General features: G+C 41.9%; 1 long non-coding RNA gene across 1 annotated transcript in view; it reads left to right on the top strand.

Annotated features, from left to right (window-relative positions):
- Positions 1-307, top strand: part of LOC307156903 — a 62224-nt gene extending 61917 nt beyond the window's left edge. The window contains exon 3 of the long non-coding RNA XR_013820835.1: positions 210-307. This is a non-coding gene — a long non-coding RNA (uncharacterized lncRNA). The remainder of the gene's footprint in view (positions 1-209) is intronic.
- The last annotated feature ends 15088 nt before the right edge of the window (positions 308-15395 follow it).

A 15395-nucleotide genomic window follows, 5' to 3' on the forward strand; every position in this document is an offset into this window, starting at 1 on the left:
CAATTTGCAATTGTTCTTACATCCAACAGTGCATGTTTCTGCAATGTATTGCAGATGAGAAATTCACTCCTGGTTTCATGGCTAATTGAATCAACCACCTCCTGAGCATTTAATAGGGTTGTGTTCTCAGTGACTCTGAAAAGATGGACTGTTGTACAGTAAGAGCTTTCTTTCTTATGCTCATCATTGTCATGTAACGTCATCTGAAGGGAGGAGCCAAGAAGGCAGATGATTCCACATAGAAATACAATCACCTGGAAACATCCTCAACTTGATCTCACACCATCACGGAGACGAAGACGCTTCCGAAAGGTCTGACAATTTAACAGGTTAAAGACATCTAATAATCACTGCCTTTTTATTAGATACTGACAGTTTTTGTAATTACAGTTGATTTTATGTGCCTCAAATGTTTACCAAAACGCTTTCCCTCAATCTTTTTTTGTAATACTAAATTATTCAACTGGCTACACATTGAATCTGCTATTAAGATGCTAAACCACAGCACAATGAAATAGGTTTGATGCCTAAAAAATAAATGTTATGATGATGGTAGTGTTAGAATCTAGGATTTTGCAAACATTTTTGTGGCAGAAACTACTTTTAAACAATAGAACAGACTTTTTCTTGTTTATTTGGCAAAACAGTCAAATTAATAATTGTGTATTTCTTTCAGGCACAATGTTAAATTGCTTGTGGCTCATTCTCATGCTAGGTATGAAGAAACATGCAGACATAAACATTGCTCTCTGTATAAAGTTAAAACAATTTGATTTTTTGAAGTTGTCAAAAAAATACTATTCTTTCTACTTCAAAACTTTTATAAGTAATTCACTGTGAAATTTACTAGTAATGTCTAAGTGAATTGTTTCTACAGCACATTTTTTTCAGGGTACTCTTGAAAGATTACAATTATTGTTAAGACGTATGTTATGGGTTTGTGTGATACATTTTATAATTCATCCAGATTTCGGAAATGGACCTCCAGTCGAAGCTTTTCTGAGGTTGATGAATGGTATCGGCTTTTGTTCTGGACGAGTGGAGGTTCTCTATAATGGAACATGGGGAACAGTGTGTGATGATGGCTGGGGTCTGTCAGATGCTGCAGTGGTGTGTAGAGAGATGGGATGTGGGGATGTGATAGAGGCAAAGAGTGTTGCTTATTTCGGACAAGGATCAGGACAGATATGGATGGATGATGTAAATTGTGCTGGCACCGAGTCCTCGCTAAAGAACTGTAGGACAAACGGATGGGGAAGACACAACTGTATGCATTCTGAAGACGCTGGAGTCATCTGTAAAGGTGGATGAAAGCTACGTAAATATTGCATTTACTGAATAAAGATATAAACATTTCTGATCCCTTTACTCTTTTTTTATGTTAGCCTTTATTAGGTTGGTAAATGGCATTGACTCTTGTTCTGGACGAGTGGAGGTTCTCTATAGCGGTCAGTGGGGAACAGTGTGTGATGATGGCTGGGATCTGTCAGATGCTGCAGTGGTGTGTAAAGAATTGGACTGTGGGAGTGTGATAGAGGCAAAGAGTGCTGCTTATTTTGGACAAGGTTTAGGACCTGTATGGATGGGTGCTGCACAATGTACTGGGATTGAGGCCTCATTGATGAACTGTACATCAACAAAATGGGGAATACAGAGCTGTGAACATTTAAAAGATGCTGGAGCCACTTGTAATAGTGAGTAAAAAGATCCCTGATTCATTAGGGCCCGAGCACCGATGGTGTGAGGACCCTCTTGGAATTGCTCTGTTTATTATTATTATTATTATTCTTCTCCGCATTGAATTGCATTTTTGAGGGCCTAAACATGCGCGAAAACTCACGAAACTTTGCACACGCGTCAGAACTGGCGAAAATTTACATCTGATATAGGTTTCAGAATTGGACGGGGCAAAATGGCTCGATAGCGCCACCTATAAAAGTTCAACGGAGTGCGCCTCCTGCAACGTTCCACGTACGTGCACGAAATTCGGTACATACGTGTAATGACCTAATACCTACAAAAAAGTCTCTTGGAGCATAGCCCTAAACACAACAGGAAGTCAGCCATTTTGAACTTCCTCTCAGATTTTTGTGCAGTTTTTGCCATTTTCAGGCCTCGTACTTTAACGAACTCCTCCTACAGTTTTAATCTGATCATCTTCAAATTTGGTGAGTGTAATCTTAAGGCCTTTGCGACGTTAAATTGCGAAGATCTTGAGTTTTCGTCGAAGGGCGGGTCCTCGGCGGCCTTACAAATTTCGATGTTTCGCCATGAAACAGGAAGTTGCTGTAACTCAGGCATGGAATGTCCAATCTCCCCCAAACTTCACACGTTTGATAAGAGTTCTGTCCTGAACACATGGCCATGCTCATATTCAGTTATAGTCATAGCGCCACCTGCTGGCAACAGGAAGTGACATGTTTAACACTGTTATGGACTCCTAATAACATATAAAAAAGTGCCAGCAAGTGCGAAACATGCTAACAACATACTAGAAGCATGCTAAAACATGCTAGCAAACTCTTAGCTAAGTGCTAAAGCATGCTATTATTGCAATTAAATAGGAATTTGCTGTAACTCAGGCATGGAATGTCCAATCTGCCCCAAACTTCACACTTTTGATAAGCGTTCTGTCCTGAACACATCTACATGATAATATTCAGTTATAGTAATAGCGCCACCTACTGGCAACAGGAAGTGTCATGTTTAACACGTTGATGCCATTCTAGCAACATGTTAAAAATGCCATTGAGGTCTAAACATGCTAGAAACATGTTAAAACATGCTAGCAATACTTAGCTAAGTGCTAAAGCATGCTAATTCAATGAAACAGGATGTTGTTGTTACTCAAGAAGGCAATGTCCAATATGCGCCAAACTTCACACTTTTAATAAACGTTCTGTCCTGAACACATGACCATGCTCATATTCAGTTACAGTCATAGTGCCACCTGCTGGCAACAGGAAGTGACATGTTAAACACTGTTGTGGACATATAAAAACATATAAAAAAAGTGCCAGCAAGTGCTAAACATGCTAACAACATACTAGAAACATGCTAAAACATGCTAGCAAACACTTAGCTAAGTGCTAAAGCATGCTATTGCTGCAATTAAATAGGAATTTGCTGTAACACAGGCATGGAATGTCCAATCTGCCCCAAACTTCACACGTTTGATAAGAGTCATGGCCTGAACACATCTACATGAGAATATTCAGTTATAGTAATAGCGCCACCTGCTGTCAACAGGAAGTGACATGTTTAACACTGTTGTGGTCTCCTAATAACATATATAAAAGAGCCAGCAAGTGCTAAACAGGTTAGCAACATACTAGAAACATGCTAGCAAACACTTAGCTAAGTGATAAAGCATGCTATTACTGCAATTAAATAGGAATTTGCTGTAACTCAGGCATGGAACGTCCAATCTGCCCCAAACTTCACATGTTTGATAAGAATCATGGCCTGAACGCATGCCTATGCTCAAATTCAGTTATAGTAATAGCGCCACCTACTGGCAACAGGAAGTGACATGTTTAACACGTTGATGCCGTTCTAGCAACATGTTAAAAATGCCATTGAGTTCTAAACATGCTAGAAACATATTAAAACATGCTAGCAATACTTAGCTAAGTGCTAAAGCATGCTAATTCAATGAAACAGGACTTTGTTGTTACTCAAGAAGGCAATGTACAATCTACCCCAAACGTCACACGTTTGATAAGAGTTATCTCTTGAACACATGTCCATGCTCATATTTAGTTATAGTCATAGCGCCACCTGCTGGCAACAGGAAGTGACGTTTAACACTGTTCTTGACTCCTAATAACATATAAAAAAATGCCAGTAGGTGCTAAACATCCTACCAACATACTAGAGACATGCTAAAACATAATAGCAAACACTTAGCTAAGTGCTAAAGAATGATATTACTGCAATTAAATATGAATTTGCTGTAACTCAGGCATGGAATGTCCAATCTGCCCCAAACTTCACACTTTTGATAAGCGTTCTGTCCTGAACACATGACCATGCTTATATTCAGTTACAGTCATAGCGCCACCTGCTGGCAACAGGAAGTGACATGTTTAACACTGTTGTGGACTCCTAATAACATATAAAAAAGTGCCAGCAAGTGTTAAACATGCTAACAACATACTAGAAACATGCTAAAACATGCTAGCAAACTCTTAGCCAAGTGCTAAAGCATGCTATTATTGCAATTAAATAGGAATTTGCTGTAACTCAGGCATGGAATGTCCAATCTGCCCCAAACTTCACACTTTTGATAAGAGTCATGGCCTGAACACATCTACATGAGAATGTTCAGTTATAGTAATAGCGCCACCAACTGGCAACAGGAAGTGACATGTTTAACACGTTGATGCCGTTCTAGCAACATGTTAAAACATGCTAACAATGCTTAGCTAAGTTCTAAAGAATGCTAATTCAATGAAACATGACTTTGTTGTTACTCAAGAAGGCAATGTCCAATTTGCACCAAACTTCACATGTTTGATAAGAGTTCTGTCCTGAACACACATCCATGCTCATATTCAGTTATAGTCATAACGCCACCTACTGGCAACAGAAACTGACATGGTTAACACAGTAATGCAGTACTAACCACATAATTATTGTGTACTAAGCATGCTAGAAACAGACTGAACATGCTAGCAACACTTAGCTGAGTCATGAAGCATGCTATTATCACCATTATACAAAACATTTTGTAACTGACTTTGACATACTCTTACTATATATACCTCCTTAAATGTACATTTCCCAACCATGCTCTGCCTTCCTAAAGCCACCGAGTGTTGATGGCACGGGTGCGAGGGCCCTTTCATCGCTGCTTGCAGCTTTAATTTTTCATATTGCTTTGAAGCCAGTAATGTCATTACTCATTATTTACTCAGCGAGTAAGGACTTTAATGTCATCCTAAAACAGTATACTGTTGTTTTTTAAGTTGAACATAAATTAGTCTTTTCCAACAGCAGTTCAAGATCAGAGAAGGTCCAAAAAAAATTGGCAGACATTTTTACTGTAACAAATGTATTGCACATTTTTAGTTAATATTAGTTAATGCATTAGCTAATATTATCTAATGGGACCGTATTGGAAAGTGTTACCATTGCATGCCATCTTTGAAGCCAATGAACTTTGGTTAGGCAAAAATCTCAGTTTTACATGGATGCAAATTCAAAATTATTGCTTTATTGATTCAGCATCATGAGAGTAGTTTATTCAACAAATTGCATAATTGTATCAGATGGGCATGTTGGAAGGTTGTTTATACAACCTAACTAAACAGAATCTGAAGCCTTAGTATGTGCTCAGTCTGTATATAAATACAACTGATGTGACAACCTGCGAACACCTGTTTTCTTTCAGATCTGCCTTTTTGTTCTTGATGGATTGCCAGATACATAATTCAGGTGTCAGACAGACATTACAGCTCCAGGAATGATTGACACATGTCAGTAAACAAAAGGAGCAGCAATCTGACCATTTTCAGATTTTTGCATCTGAACTCTTCATATGCCTATTATCATGACAAATCTTAAAATAATATTTTTCTTCTACAAAATATATATATACAGTACTTTCAAAAAGTCATCTTAACCAAATTATGCTATTTACATAAAAAATCTAACTGCTCAAGATTTATTTTGAAATAAAGGTTTATTAGCTTTCATCTCAATATAAACTATTACAATTGTATGAAAATATTCATAATGCAAGTCGCAAATGCAGACATTTTGTAATGCAAATAATTTGTTACCACCAGTTAATAGTACAAATAGTACAATAGTACAGATCAAAAATCTTTAGAGAAACATTTCAAAACCATTATTTAAATAGTTATGAATTCTGCATGACACTAACATCTTACTGCAATTAAATACATTTAAATGGGTAACAAAGGAAAAGAAAAACCTTTGAAAGAAATAAGCACAATCTCAAATAATAAACTTATGGGCAAACAGAACTAACTTTTACTTTAATAAAATGATATAGATCATAAACTGTATAAACTATGACAAAACAAAGAAAGAAGATTCACATTTTCTTGTAGATTCTAATATATATTTAAGCAGCTTTCCATCAGCCATGCATAAAGGCTGGTTTAAAAATCATTACATGCATTATTAAAGATTTAAGAGATAATACAAACAGAGAAATGTATTATTTTGTAAAGCAAATGTAAGTCCACACCACCAAACAGGGCTGCATATTAATATAATTTGTTTAAAATCAAAACGAAATTTGCTTAAAGCATCATGACTCAATTTCTGTGATCATCAGCAAATGACTCCAAACTTGGAAACAGCTCCGCCTAGTGTTTCATCCCTGATGAGACATGACAAAAGAGAGTTATTTTAGGCTCCATTCACTCTTAAAGACACTTGTAGAATTTAACCTGTATTGAGCATTCAGTTAAAGATGGACACAACATTAAATATGAAAACTGTACACAAAGCTATTTATGATCAAAAGCACAATAATGCATGCATGCAGTGAAAAAGCCAATAACACACTGACCTGGCAAATAAAAGGAAGTTGCTCATGGCAGCAAGCATCCACCCATCCAAACATGTTCTGTTCCTCTGTAAGAAGTTTTCCACAAAACCTGCTCCCTAGGTCCACTGGAAAGGTTTGATGCCATGATGCATAGTCCACATATGGCCCACCGGTCCACAGCCAGGGCGAACAAGTAAAGAGCATACTCCGTTCAAGCCCGATCCACACTCCATTGGGGATGTCTTTACCCTGCAGCATCTGTGTGATGTACTCTTGCGCTGTGGCGTTTAAAATGTGCACCAAAGTCTGGTGGTGAATTCTGCAGTATCCTAGTGCGTCAATCCAGCTTGTTGACTCGCTGATATAGGTAAAGTGATCTGAAATAGACATGAAACTGAATCTCTGTCATTTTATTATGGAATTATAATAAGGAAATATTAATATTTTGTTCTTTGCTAATTATTTAGCCTAATATATTTGTTTCCAGGGCTTGACATTAACTTTTTTGTTCACCAGCCACTGTGGCAAATGGTTTTCCAAAATTACTAGCCACTCAGCATTTTCACTGGCCACAATTTTGACATCGATATACCATGTGGGAAAACTGACATATAGATATTTTTTTATATTATCTCATAATTTGGCAATAGGTATATTAGGCTGCTGTCACTTTAAGACTTGATGCACGAATCCATTATACTGTTATACATGTGTTTTCTTTCTCAACTGTCTACATTCACTTAACATAACTGACTGTGTTTTTGTGAATACTCGCCAAGACCGGCATTCTGACATTATTTTGTGTGTATTTGACGGTTTAAGCGCAATAAACAGCGAAAAACAACTTAGTTTACTTACTGAGAGGCGGCTTTATGTGCGTGCACTTTAGGTGTGAGCACAAAATCTGCTGGAGTGAGTAAAATTATGTGTAGAAATTCAAGCCCTGTAACACCAACAGTTTTCATCCGGAGCAAATTAAACGTGTGAGTTAAGGGAGGCGGGTTTGTGTGTCAATATTGGTTGTATATCTATTCTGCGGAAAATGAGTATAGGAAGCATTTCAGATATTTCAGTATAGATTATGTATCGAAAAATCTATATTTTTGACAACACTACATTGCACTTAGTTTATTATTTCAGATGCGTTTTTAAAAGACTACAAATTACAATTGTAAACTGTACATATTATATATATAATTCAACCCGCCATATAGTGGCTAGTAGGAGTGACTGCGTTATACGCCACTGCTGAAATCCACCCGCATTTGCCGGGTTGGTGGGTGTTAAAGTCAAGCTCTGTTTGTTTCTATAGTAACTGCTTAGTTCAACACACGTCTCAGATATGGTAAAAACATATTGCAAGATGTTTAAAAATCGCTGGAAAAATGTTGAAAGGTTTGCACATTGTTCAAAAGAGGTAAATTTTCACGTACAAGAGACGAAAGAGTTGTTTCTTAGAGAACTGGTGGCAGAAACAGCAGCAGCAGACTTCACTTCTGTTGTTGACTTCACTTCTGTTGATGAGCTTGTTTTTGCAGTTCTTGAAGATAAATTGTCATCTTTCAAAGACAATAATGTTTAATGTTACATTAGTTTGATTTTTAAACAAGGACTAGTAATGTTCTGGATGGTACAGTGTAATGCCGGGTTCAGACTACACAATATTTTTATCTATTACGATAGTCACTGTCAGATTATGCAATTTTGACTCCTAAATTCTTGTTGTCAAACTACATGTTGCTTCCCGACCAATCATTGCTTGCCATCTTTAACGATGTGATGTCATCGAGAATGCGGAAATAGCCACTGAAGCATCAAGTTAGCTTAATGCTAGTCCCAGTGCTCACCAGGTTGCTGAAGCACCTCTAAAAATATCACTTTATGAGTATAGATGACCATTGTCGTTTACGAATTACCACGACACCCTCGGGCTGCCAAAATTGGACGATATCATGTAGTCTGAACCTGGCATAAGTGGTCTCATTTTTATTCATGTTTTTAACTCACATTGGCAGATGACACCAGCATGTTTTTTATGGTTACAGTTGTTTTGTCACAGGGAGGAACTCCGTGATCCCCTCCTCGGGCGGCCAGAGGGCACCTTCGCCTGAGTATTGACTCTCTCCCCTGTATTCACTACAAATCCCAGCAGTCCCGTAATTGATGCTAATCATCAGTTCCAGCTGTAACTCATCAATAAGGCTTTTTAAGCACAGCTCTCGCTGTGTTCAGTGCGAAGTATTGCTTTCCCTGTGAACAATTCTGAGCGTTTGTTTCCTGTGTTTGCTTACCTGTTACGACCTTATCTGGACCTTATTCTCGTTGTCTGCCGCCTGCCTGTTATACCTGCTGCCTGGACCCTGTTTTCTGATTGTATCGCTGCCTGCCTCGACCCACTGCCTGTCCCTGGACTCCGATTGTGTTTATCCTGCTCTGCTGTGTTTCGCTGGTATTTGACTTCTGCCTGTCTGACCCTGTTTATAAATAAAGCCTGCATATGGATCCCACATCGAGTGACTCGTCATTACAGAATACTTCGCCATCCACCGATCCAGCGGCTGTTTCGGGTCTGACCGCGGCTTACGCCGCTCAAGCAGAACAACTTGCGGCACATCACCATCAGTTGAATCGCCTCACGTCACTCACAGAAGAACTGGTGAGAGCTGTTCGTGATATGCAAACATCCTCATCACAGAGAGAGAGAGAGCCAGTCTCCACCACCACCCCATCCGCTCCAGAAACTTTATCTCACGTGAGTCCCCGTCTCGCGCTCCCTGAGAAATTCAATGGTGATCCTGAGACATGCAGGGGTTTCATCCTTCAGTGTTCTCTGTATTTAACCCAACAACCCGCGCAGTGCACCACTGAGGAGGGCAAGATCGCTTTTGTCTGCTCGCTGCTCACCGGGAGGGCGCTGGAATGGATTACGGTGGTATGGAGAGAGGAAGGTTCAGGTTTTTCATCTTTTGAAGAGTTTCTCCAACAGTTTAAAGCAGTCTTTGAGCATTCTAAGGAGGGGAAGAGCGCAGGCGATCGTCTTCTTGAGCTCTCACAAGGCAGGATGACCGCGGCTGAGTATGCTCTGGCTTTTCGCACCCTCGCAGCTCAAACATCGTGGATGGATGACACACTCTTGGTAATATTCAGAAGAGGTTTGAATCACGAATTACAATCTGAATTGGCATGTCGGGATGAGGGTAGAGATTTCAATCAATTTGTTAATCTGACCATCCAAATCGATAATCTCATCCGATCCCGACGAGCAAGCACCCGCACTGTCCGTGGTCCCCGAGCCTTCGTTCCAGCTGTCGCCACCGAGCCTGAACCCATGCAGGTCAACTCTTATCACCTGTCCGCGGATGAAAGAGAGCGCCGCGTCGCTCACCATCTTTGTCTGTACTGCGGTCAAGCTGGGCATCTACGTTTGTCCTGTCCTTCGCGACCACGCCCTGAGAATCCGAGACCGGTGAGTCTGAACATTGATGCACTAAATCCTAATTTGTGTGTCACAGTACCCATTACTCTCACTGTCAATGGCCAACAAATTGCCACTGTAGCCCTATTAGATTCGGGAGCAGCTGGAAATTTTATGTCTAAAGTGTTTGCCCAACAGAACCAAGTAGCCCTGATCACCTGCTCTTCTCCTTTGACAGTGGAAGCCATAGATGGACGCCCGTTGGGCTCCGGACAGATAACTCATCTCACACAAGAGCTATGCATGCGTACAGGAATTCTACACACCGAAAGGATTCAATTTTATGTTCTTCACACTCCTCATCCGCCTATCATCCTTGGGTTACCCTGGCTCCGCAGACACGATCCTCACATTTCCTGGAAGGGGAACCAAATCATTCAGTGGAGCGAGTCCTGTCAGTCAAAATGCCTCGTACACGTCACGCCTCTGCCTATTCGGACCACCACCATCCTGGGTGGGACGACTCCCCTGAACAACCTTCCTTCCGACTATCACGATTTGAGGGAGGCCTTCAGTAAAGCAAAAGCCTCCAAACTTCCTCCTCATCGTTCCAGTGATTGCGCCATTGACTTTCTTCCCGGTACTACACCACCTAAGGGCCGCATATTCCCCCTCTCTCAACCTGAGTCTGAAGCCATGCAGCAGTATATTGAGGAGGAGCTGGCCAAGGGCTTCATCCGACCCTCTACGTCCCCTGCGTCTGCAGGTTTCTTCTTCGTCCAGAAAAAAGATGGGGGTTTACGGCCATGTATTGACTACCGTGCCCTTAATGACATTACAGTAAAGTTTCGTTATCCGCTCCCTCTGGTACCCGCAGCTTTGGAATTGCTCCGCAGCGCTAAATACTACACCAAGCTGGATTTACGTTGTGCCTACAACCTTATCCGTATCAGAGAGGGAGTTGAGTGGAAGACAGCCTTTTCCACCACTACTGGACACTACGAGTATCTGGTCATGCCCTTCGGCCTGGCGAACAGTCCATCGATCTTCCAGTCCTTCATCAATGATGTGTTCAGGGATATGCTGCACAAGACCGTCATAGTTTACATAGATGACATCTTGATTTATTCTAACACCCTTCCAGACCACATTCGCCATGTTCGAGCTGTTCTCGAAAGACTCATTCACCACCAACTGTATGCCAAAATGGAGAAATGCGAGTTCCACCGAACTTCTACAACATTCCTGGGCTACATCATCAGTCCGGAGGGAGTCACCATGGATGAGAACAAGGTCAAGGCAGTTCTTGAATGGCCCCAGCCCTCTACTCTGAAGGAACTGCAGCGCTTTCTGGGGTTTGCCAACTTCTATCGCCGCTTCATCAGGAATTTCAGCTCAGTGGCCAACCCCCTCACATCTTTGGTAAAGAAGGGTACCCACCGTCTCCAGTGGTCAGAGTCTGCAGACCAAGCCTTCAAACAACTTAAGCAACGTTTCACCTCAGCGCCCATTCTCCATCATCCCAATCCTGAATTACCATTCGTCGTTGAAGTCGACGCGTCAAGCACTGGTCTGGGGGCCATCCTATCTCAACGACACGGCACGCCCCTCAAGTTACATCCCTGTGCCTTCTTTTCCAGGAAGTTGAATTCTGCAGAGAAGAACTATGATGTCGGCGACAGGGAGCTCCTAGCCATGAAAGCAGCGTTTGAAGAGTGGCGACATTGGTTGGAGGGGGCAACACACCAGTTCACAGTACTGACCGATCACAAGAATCTAGAGTACTTACGAACAGCCAAGAGACTCAATCCCCGGCAAGCACGCTGGTCCCTTTTCTTTACACGCTTTAACTTCGTGGTCACCTATCGCCCTGGATCTAAGAATACCAAGGCCGACGCCCTGTCAAGACAAAGTGACCCCGATCTTACTCCCCAACTTCCTGAGACCATTTTAGCTCCTGGCCTTGTAGTTGCTCCTATTCAATGGGACATAATGACGGAGCTTGAACAAGCCAATTCCCAGTCAGAAGTACCCTCGGTCTGTCCGCCCAACAAGGTCTATGTCCCTGAAGCCTTCCGAAATCGTGTTCTAGAATTAGTCCACTCCTTGCCCAGTTCCGGCCATCCCGGCATTACCGCCACCATCCGGCTTTTGCAGAACCGATTTTGGTGGTCCTCCTTGTCTCGAGATACCACCACCTTCGTCCACCAATGTACCACCTGTAACACCCAGAAATCATCCCGCCAACTTCCAGCCGGCCTACTTCAACCTCTTCCTGTTCCTCAACGGCCTTGGTCACACATAGCAGTAGACTTTATTACCGATCTACCCAATTCTAATGGCTTCACCACCATCCTCACCGTCATCGATAGATTCTCCAAGGCCTGCCGCCTTATTCCCCTACCCAAACTCCCTACCGCCTTCCAGACCGCAGAACAATTATGCAACCTGGTCTTCCGATTCTACGGGCTGCCGGAAGACATTGTCTCCGATCGAGGACCCCAATTCACCTCACGAGTTTGGTCAGCCTTCTTCAAGACACTCAACGTAAATGTCAGCCTCACATCGGGGTATCATCCCCAGTCCAATGGGCAAGTCGAGAGGTTGAACCAGGAGATCATACGGTTCCTGCGGTCATATTGTCTGCAGCACCAGAACGAGTGGAGTCGCTACCTGATGTGGGCCGAATATGCTCAGAATTCCATTCAGAAACGCTCTATGGGAATGACTCCTTTCCAGTGCATCCTGGGATTCCAACCGCCTCTCTTCCCTTGGTCCGGAGAACCCACGGACGTACCAGCCGTAAACGACTGGCTACATCGCAGCGAAGAGACCTGGAATCAAGCCCACACGCATCTCCAACATGCCATTCGTCGACAAAGAGAGCAGGCAGATCGACGTCGTCGTCCAGGCCCTGAATACCACCCCGGCCAGTGGGTATGGCTATCCACTAGAGATTTACGCCTTCAGCTTCCCTGCAAGAAACTCAACCCCAGGTACGTGGGACCATTTCAAATTACCAGACAGATTACACCAGTTTCATTCCGCCTTGCCCTACCTAACCGGTTTCGCATTGCTCCTACCTTTCATGTGTCCCTGCTTAAGCCCGCGAATGGACCGAACGAGGAGGAGGAGGAGGTGACCAGTGATCAGAGCCCCCTGCCCACCATGGTGGAGGGTGAGGAGGCGTACCAGGTTCGGGAACTACTGGACTCCAGGCGTCGGGGAAGGACTCTCCAGTATCTGGTCGACTGGGAGGGTTTCGGCCCAGAGGAACGTTCCTGGGTCAATACAGAGGACATTCTGGACCCCAACCTCATCGCCGAGTTTCATCAAACCCATCCGAACAGACCCGCTCCCCGATCACGGGGGAGACCCCGACGCCGTCAGCCTCCTCGCGCCAGGAGTCGCTCGCAGGGGGGGGGCTCTGTCACAGGGAGGAACTCCGTGATCCCCTCCTCGGGCGGCCAGAGGGCACCTTCGCCTGAGTATTGACTCTCTCCCCTGTATTCACTACAAATCCCAGCAGTCCCGTAATTGATGCTAATCATCAGTTCCAGCTGTAACTCATCAATAAGGCTTTTTAAGCACAGCTCTCGCTGTGTTCAGTGCGAAGTATTGCTTTCCCTGTGAACAATTCTGAGCGTTTGTTTCCTGTGTTTGCTTACCTGTTACGACCTTATCTGGACCTTATTCTCGTTGTCTGCCGCCTGCCTGTTATACCTGCTGCCTGGACCCTGTTTTCTGATTGTATCGCTGCCTGCCTCGACCCACTGCCTGTCCCTGGACTCCGATTGTGTTTATCCTGCTCTGCTGTGTTTCGCTGGTATTTGACTTCTGCCTGTCTGACCCTGTTTATAAATAAAGCCTGCATATGGATCCCACATCGAGTGACTCGTCATTACATGTTTACTCCCCATCCATTTGATGAACAGTTTTTCAGTTTAGGTTCATTCCCAGCACATTTAACATCATCCATCCATATCTGTCCTGATCCTTGTCCGAAATAAGCAACACTCTTTGCCTCTATCGCATCCCCACAGCCCATCTCTCTACACACCACTGCAGCATCTGACAGATCCCAGCCATCATCACACACTGTTCCCCATGTTCCATTATAGAGAACCTCCACTCGTCCAGAACAGGAGTGACTGCCATTCAGCAACCTTACAGCTATTATCCACACAAATAATATAAAGACACAAGTAAGTTGTTTTTCCTGCACATATTTGTTTGCATTCTTTCATTTGAAAAAGAGCAATGACATTTGGCATTCGAAAGAAAAAGACCTTTGGGGTTTCTTCTATTTAACTCTCTTGGGTCATTTCTTAAAAAAGAAAATGTACAATATTAAATTTGTGCTGCCTTCAACTATAAATGTGTTTAACTCACAGTTGCAGATGACTCCAGCATCTGTTCCCCATGTTCCATTATAGAGAACCTCCACTCGCCCAGAACAGGAACTGGAACCATTCACCAACCTGATTTCATCTGTACTAGTGGCAATTGTATAACCTATACATGCTAAAGAGTCAAAGATCCAAATTCCATTAGGCTATTAAATAGTTAAAAAAATAGAATTAATATAGTTCTGAGAAATTTAAGCTTTCACTGTGCTAAAAATGTACCAATGACCAAGATTTGTTTCAATGTGTATTATGAGTTCTCTTACCCAGAAGCAGAAAGAATTGCATGAACCACAGCATAGTGTCTAGAAATATGATATAAATTATATATTATTCATGTTGAATCCTCACACAAAACGTTAATTGCTTTGTCTTGCTTTCTCAATGAATAATAATATCAATCTACTGTATTTAATCTATAACATTTTAACACACATTTTACACTGTGTAGACAAGCAACTGAATGCAAATTATGACCCTAATATGTGTAGTTTATTCAAACAGTCATCCATGTAAATATATAACATGATGATTTTAGGTTAAACTTGATTTCGATGGTCCACTTTAGACAGTCTACTAACTAAGTAACTTTGCAACTATACATGTCAACTAGCAGTCATTAGAGCATTAGTAGACTGTCTGCTTAATATATGCTAACACTTTATTTTGATGGTCACCAACATATCCCTAACCTAACAGTCTACTAAAATAAAAAATTAGATGATTTCTAATCAAAATTATAGTTCGTAGAATGTCTAAAGTGGACCATCGAAATAAAGTGTAACTTGATTTTATCCTGTATCATAATAGCTTCAGATAATGTTGAATAACAGAAAACATGACGTAAAATCCAAAAATGAAAATGTTGTAGTAGTGAAATCTATGGCTTACACTCTTAAAAATAAAGGTTTCATGAAGAATCTTTAAATAATTTTATGTGTTTGGAAATTAATGTTACAGACAAAAAAATGATACAACATTTGAAATAATTGCTGTTTATTCTAAATATTTATTATGAGACAATTGTCTATTGAGTGTTTCTATAGAA

This window comes from Squalius cephalus (assembly GCF_949319135.1).
Source record: "Squalius cephalus genome assembly, chromosome: 4".
Taxonomy (NCBI): domain Eukaryota; kingdom Metazoa; phylum Chordata; class Actinopteri; order Cypriniformes; family Leuciscidae; genus Squalius; species Squalius cephalus.